This window comes from Aethalodelphis obliquidens, unplaced genomic scaffold, assembly GCF_003676395.1.
Source record: "Aethalodelphis obliquidens isolate GAN/ISIS:26980383/991018 unplaced genomic scaffold, ASM367639v1 scaffold6, whole genome shotgun sequence".
Taxonomy (NCBI): Eukaryota; Metazoa; Chordata; class Mammalia; order Artiodactyla; family Delphinidae; genus Aethalodelphis; species Aethalodelphis obliquidens.
The window spans coordinates 73,647,294-73,654,302 of NW_020837950.1; the positions used below are offsets into that span (position 1 = coordinate 73,647,294).

General features: G+C 66.4%; 1 protein-coding gene across 2 annotated transcripts in view; it reads right to left on the reverse strand.

Annotated features, from left to right (window-relative positions):
* Positions 1–6,900, reverse strand: part of DOK7 (docking protein 7) — a 33,802-nt gene extending 26,902 nt beyond the window's left edge. For both annotated transcript variants that reach the window (XM_027103832.1, XM_027103829.1), the window contains exon 1: positions 6,857–6,900. The gene's annotated coding sequence lies outside the window, so the exon portion shown is untranslated. The remainder of the gene's footprint in view (positions 1–6,856) is intronic.
* Between the last annotated feature and the right edge of the window lie 109 nt (positions 6,901–7,009).

The window sequence follows — 7,009 nt, forward strand, 5'->3', positions numbered from 1 at the left end:
CCCTCCAGCCCCCCGGCAGCCCCCCAGCACCCTCCAGCCCCCCGCACTGGACTCCTCTAGCTGAGGCGGAGCTCCGCTCCTGGGAGGGGCGTGGGTGGGGCCCTTTGATGGGCAGCTGCTCCACCCCCTTCCCTCCCCATCACTTCGGGCCGTGAATTGATCCTATTTTAAAACCTATTCTGTGAGGAGCGCTGTTTAGTGGAAAGCTGTTCAGTACCGGGCACCAGAGAAACAGCAATTCTCGGGTCTGGGCCTGAGACAAAGCAGGTCGTGCCCGGGAGAGACAGCACCAGTGCCCCCGGGGAGCAGTGACACCACCAGCCCTTCCCGCAGACGCGCCGCACAAAGGACCACGGGAGCCTGCACCGACTGGCCAGCTCCACAGGGGACCCTCGCTGGGAGCACCCAGGGCTGCGCCCCTCGCAGGAAGCCCAGCGAGCTGGTCACTCCGCGAGGTGTCCCGGTCAGCTGCTGAGGAAGCTCACTGGCCCTCCCGCCCCGCGCCCCGGGCCACCCACTCCCGTGGCCGCTTGATCTCCACGCCGGGCCACGAGGGCCTGAGGACCCTGCTCACGGCAGCACCCATCAGCTGAAGCGCGGAGCCGCAGGGGCACAGCCAGGCTGCAACCCGGCCCTGGGCGCCCGGACTCCAGGGGCAGGAGATGAAGCCGCCGCAGGGCCTGGGCAGCTCGCGGCCGGGGGTGGAGGGGGCCGGGGTCATCGTAGTGAAAGGAGGCACGGATGGGGTGACGACGAAAGTGTCAAAGAGTAAACCAAGGGGGTGCACGCGGAGGCACACGCACACACACTCCTGTGCGCGCACAGCCACACGCTTGATCACGCATGCGTGCTCACACACGTGTGCTTACATGTGCATACCTGCACGCTTGCACATACACACGCACACACTCCACCACTGTGCATGGGCACCACAGTGGGGACCAGCTGACCCGGTTCACGTCCCACATCCGTGTTTGGGAACCCGTCCCTCAGCTCTTAGAGCCTCTATTTTCCATCTGAGAAACGGACGCCACTCACCCTGCGGAGTCAAGGCACCAGCACAGCCCCAGGCTGGCACACAGAGGCCCTCGGTGAACGCCACACGCCAGCAAGCACAGAGCGGGATGAGCAGGGGCCTCAGCCTGGGGCCTGGGACCTTCCCCATCACCACGACACCCAGGGGAGCGTGCCCGCCTCTGGGGTCAGCCCACCCCTGCCCTCTTCTGCCCATAGTGGGCCCTGCTAACCACAAGGGCCACTGAAAGACCCCCAGTGGGGCCCCTCGGAGCCCACCCCACCTCCTTTTCCGTCCCTCAGTGGGGCGGCCTCCCCCATAGCCTTCAGCCCAGTTCATTCTGCTCACGAGAAGCCCAGGGACCCAGGGAACACAGCCCGGCTTCTGCGGAGCTGAAACCCAAGAGGGGAGACAGTCAAACGCTGAAAAAGGTCGATAACGAAGAAAACTCTGAGGAAGAGCTGCTCAGGGGACCGGCATGTGATGGCAGGGGTGGACGGCATGTGGGGGTGGATGGCATGTGGGGGTGGACGGCATGTGGGGGTGGACGGCATTTGATGACAGCGGCCGTCATGGGGCCTGAGCACGGGGGTCAGAGCCTCTCCCAAAGGGACAACAGACTCCCAAGGGATAGAAGGCGCCAGCCCGGCAGCACCTAAGGGAACAGCACTGTGCTAGAGGGAACAGCCAGTGCAGAAGCCCAGAGGCAGGGACCCCATGGGCAGGGCTGGCATGAAGGGAGGGGAAGAGTGGTCCAAGGTGTAGGCGGGCTCCAGCCAGGTGGGCCTGCTGAGCCAGGCCAAGGCCGCGTCCCAGCACACCAGGGGCCCCGAGAGCTGTGAGCGAAGAGGGCCCAGCCTGGCTGCGTGTGGCGAAGGGACACAGGGTGACAGCAAAGCTCCAGGCCCCTGCAGCTGTCCAGGCCAGAGGAGCTGCGGGCCTAGGCGGAGCAGAGGAAAGGGGGCCCAAAGCTAGGCTCTGCAGTAACCATGGTGACAGCGGGAGGGGCCTTCCCTCTGCGGAGGCAGCGCTAACTCATGGGACCTCTTGGTGGGCGGATGATGGGGTGAGGGGAAGGAAGAGGAGGGCGACGCTGGACTGGGGAGGGGGGCACCTGGGGAGGGGGTGCGGGGCCGGGGGCAGGGGGCGGGGTTGGGGTTCAGTCCCGGACACGTGAGCCTGAGAGGCCCATCAGACGCCAGGCGGCGTGCACACAGGCAGCTGGACACACGCGTCTGAAGATGTAAAAATAACCATGGAGTCAGTCATGGCACTCAGAGGCGTTTAGCCCGGGGCCGAGAGCCTGGGGAGGGCGGGTGGCCGGGAAGACGCAAACCTCCGGGCCTCGTGGGGGGCAGGGGGAGCTGGGAGAGGAGACAGAGGTTGACGCCCACCCATGGGACACAGCGGAGGAGCGGCTGTTGGCTTTAGCCCTCAGAGGTCACAGTGACCTTGGGCAGCGCCTTCAGCAGAGCAGCTGGGCAGCGGGCTAGGGGCAGCCGAGCACTGGGGATGGGGGCTGCTGACCGGGCCGCCAGCCGGAGCCTGAGGCTGAAGCCGAGGGACCCCGCTGACCCGCTGGTCCAGGCCTGTTCCCGATCCAGTTCCGGGGGAAGCACGTTCACCGTGTACGCAGGGCGCAAGGGGGCTTCACGGGCTCCCACAGGCAGGCTACCCCGACCTCGCGGCAGCAGCGGGAACGGACGGTGCCGAGGCCCAATGCACGCCCACCACCCGTCCACCCTCCGCAGGGACCGGCTAGGACTTGTCCAGGGCACAGAGCTGGTCCGAGCAGAGGCGAGACCTGAGCCCAGGTGCTCCGATTCCCGGTCCGGAACCAGGGGCTGCAGGAAGCCCTGGCCCCCTTCTCGAGGTCTCCGTGGGGACGGAATGGCTGGCCACCACCCACACCCTGTCCTTGAGTGCCTGCCAGCCCAGGACTGAGGAGTCACGCCCATTCCTGGGGGACACGGCAGATCCAAGGCCAGAAGGTGGGACCGGAGAAGGGACCCTCCCCACCATCACCACCTGGGACGCCCAACCTCTCGGAATGCGCCCACCTCAGTTAGCAGAGCTGCCACTGCACAGGAGAGGCACGGGCACAGGCCAGTGGGACCGCTCAGGCGGCTTAAGGGGCAGGTGTCCCGAGGCCGTGGTTCCTGGGCAAGCTTGCAGGGCCAGATGTTGCCGAGAGTGGCTGGGCTCACGGTACCTCACCTGGCAGCCCCAGCCCCCGCCAGGCTGCCTGTGAGTGGTGACGCTGAGTCAGGGACCCTGCCCTCCAGGAACTCAGCGCCTGTCTCAGGGCAGGGATAGGAAGGGGGTACTGGACTAATACCTCACCTTTGGTGGCAGGAGCAGGGGCTGACCTCCCAGCCGGCCAAGGGCTTGTGGGCAGGGGGCAGCACCCAGTCACTTGTGGGCCAGCCAGTCTCAGCCCCTGTGCCTATAATGACCCCCCAAAGGCCCTGCCAGCTCCAGGAGTCAGGGTCCCTCCCGGGGGCTTTTCCGGGCTGAATAAAGCCCCCGCAGCCTGCACAGGAATTGGTGAAGCCCTCGGAGCTCTGAGGGCCCTCGGAGCGGACGGCAGGGGAGCTGCCCTGGCTGCGCAGGAACCCTCTAGTGCCACACCTGTGGGTGGGCCGCCCCCTCCACAGGGCAGCCACGCAAGAGACACCTCTCCCACCATCCTAAGCCTCAACCCGGGGAGGAAGAGAGGGGCTGCCCAGGGTCACCAGGGGGGCGCCCAGACCCCCCTCCTCTCAAGGGAAAGGATCCAGGCATGAATCCTCTGGCCAGGACAGAGGTCGAGGCCGCAAGGAGCACAGTCCCGCTGAAGTATTGCTCCCTTTTATAAAGATTGTTACTTCTGTCAGTGAGAGGTTTTCCCTTTCACTTTAAGTGAGGACACGGGGGCGGGAGAAGGGAGACGCTGGGGCGAAGTGAGAGCGGCATGGACATATATACACTACCGAATGTAAAATAGACAGCTAGTGGGACGCAGCCCCACAGCACAGGGAGATCAGCTCGGTGCTTTGGGACCACCTAGAGGGGTGGGATAGGGAGGGTGGGAGGGAGACGCAAGAGGGAGGGGAGATGCGGATATACGTATAGGTATAGCTGATTCACTTTGCTATACAACAGAAACTAACCCAGTATTGTGAAGCAATTATACTCCAATAAAGATCTTTTAAAAAAAATAAATCAGGGCTTCCCTGGTGGCACAGTGGTTGGGAGTCCGCCTGCCGATGCAGGGGACGCGGGTTCGTGCCCCGGTCCGGGAGGATCCCACATGCCACGGAGCGGCTGCGCCCGTGAGCCATGGCCGCTGAGCCTGTGCGTCCGGAGCCTGTGCTCCGCAACGGGAGAGGCCACAGCAGTGACAGGCCCGCGTACTGCCAAAAAAAAAAATCAGAGCTTTTCCTTCCTTCCACTAACTAAACTTTATTGTAAGAAGAACAAGTGGTCCTGGTTAAGAAAAGCAAAAACAGGAGAAAAGACCCAAAGCGGAGAGGGGCCCTCCTACCCCCGCCCGCCTGCAGCGCCTGATTCCCTCCTAACCTCTCCTCGTGGGCCCTCCTGGGAAGGAAATACTTTTCAAAAACAAGAGTCCTGCGTTTCCATGACGAGAAGGCAGGGCGGCCCCTCCTCTCTCCTTCCCAGGCTCCCCCTTGGCTGCAGCCAGGATCTGGGGAGTCTTAGCTGTGGGGACCCCAAGTACGAGGACCTGCCCCCAACACCCAAGGCCACCCGAGGGAGCTGGTCTTCAGGATAAGGGGGGCCAGGCGGCTGCACCTCTCCCAGCCAGGCCCCCCAACACACTAGAGAGGGGCCAGCTCATCAGCTAGGGGCCAGGGAGGGGAGAGCGAGGAGGGTCCGGAGCCTCTGACCCGTCGGGGAACCATGGCCACTGGCACTGACCGGGAGGGAGAGAGGGGGAGGGCTGGCGAGAGCCGGGCAGTGGGTCAGCTTGGCAACTCCGCCTCAGGCCAAGCACCCGCAAGAGGATGACCGCGGCCTTCGTGCAGTGTGAGGATAAAGGGGACGCTGCTAAGATAACCGGCAGCGACCGCGGGGGTTCTGAGACCCTGGGGACCAGGACGTGAGACGCAGGGCTCAGAGTGGACAGCAGCCCAGAGGGGCCGCGTCCACCACCCCTAATCCCCTCCCCGCCCCCAGTCCCCGGCCCAGTCCTGCCCGAGCGCCTTCCCCCTCTTCTCCGCGATTTCCCCTCCAGTCCAGTCCTGGTTCCCCGACGCCCCCGGCTCTCTACCGCTGGGCTGCACGTGGTGAGACCCAGGAAAGGCCCGATGACCACAAGCCCACTTACAGGCTCAGAGTCTACGGTGTTGAGGACCCACTGCAGACTCCCCGCCAGTGCTCGAGGGCCCCCTCCACAGGTGTCCTCCAGGGCCGGCCAGAGCTCACCTCTCAACTAGCGCTCTCGGATACTGGCATAAAATCCACCACCAGGGGCTGCAGATCACTACCCCCCCCTACCAAGAGGGACAAGGCCCACCCCGGGACTGCTCTTCGGGTGGGCCACCTGTCCCAGAGGCCGCACAGGCCCTGGCTCACCACCGTCCTGGCAAGCAACCCCCACCCAACAGCCAGCCCCCTGCCTCGGGCCACAGCCTCCCGGATCAGCACGGCCTTCACCCCCGCCTCTGCCACCCTCAGCTGGCCGGTGCCCCCATTCCCTGCCGGCTGGGCACCCCCTCCCCAGCTCTTACCCTCCCCCACCCCTGCCAGGCGTCCCTGAGCTCCCCAGGACTAGGACCCCACAGCTCCAGATGCAGGGCCTGGGCATGAAAGACTGATCGGCTGAACGAAGGGTGCACGGCGCCCAGGCCCCCTTGGAGGGGAAGCTGAGGCCCAGGCAGGAGGTGAGTGTGTCCGTGGCCGAAAGCAGACCCTTCTATCGCAACCACGAGGCTCCCAGAGCCAGCTCAGCAGAAGGGATGGAGGAGGGGACCCGGGAGGGGCACAGGGAGGGGGCCCTCCACACCCTGCCTAGGAAATGGCAGACACCCCAGGCGTCCCGGAAGACTCTCGGGCAGCCTGGCACGTGTGAGGCAGCGTGCACTCACACCCCCAGCATCCCACACAGACCCCCGGGAGCCTGGGCCGGCTCCAAGGCACCTGTCTCCGGAAACAGCTGCAGCTGCACAGCTCAGAGCCTCCGGCCGCTGAGCTGGAGATGCCCGGCTCCGGGGCTCCCAGCCGGCTCCTCCCGGCTGGGGTGCCGGCTCCGCTCAGGGGGCTGGGAGGGGGCCGTCCTCTCCTCCCAGGACGGATCCCACACACAAGGTAGATTTCACTCTTCTCCGTTCCTACCTGGCGGCCCAGCCTCGGCTCCACCTGGGGAGGCTGGAAGGGCCGCCTGGGGTCAGCGCTGCCCGGAACACCCATCCACGTTTGGATTCAAAGACACGACTCAATCCCCAACTGGGGCAGAACTTTCTGGGATGCTCCCTGCCGCGTGATGGGGGAAGGGGCCAGGACAGGCTCCTGCCCTTTCGCCCCTCGGGCCTCCACCGGCTCCCGCAGGCCCCTCCGAGCCTCAATCCGCCCTTCTGCCAAGGAGGTCCCCACCCCGGGCCTGGAGTCTGAGATGACGGCTCCCGGGCCCGGTGCGGTCGCGGAAGGGTCCCGCGTCCCGGCGTCCGCGGCAGGCGCAGGCCGAGGCGAGGCCGGAGCGCTCTCCGGTTACAGCCCTCGGCCCCGGCGCCGCCGGCTATTTCGGGCGAGCTGGCCGCGCTCCGGGCCGGCCGGGCGCAGGAGGCCGCCGCCGCCCGCCCCGTGCCCCGCGCCCCGTGCCCGCGCCCCGCGCCCGCTCACCTGCCACCGGCGACGGCTTGCGCAGCACCAGCCACCTACTCTTCCACTGCGGGGACAGAGGGAGCGTGAGCGCCAGCCCCGCGCCCCGCGCCCGCCCCCCGTGCCCCGCGCCCGCCGCCCGCCCCGCGCCCCGCGCCCCGCGTCCGCCGCCTT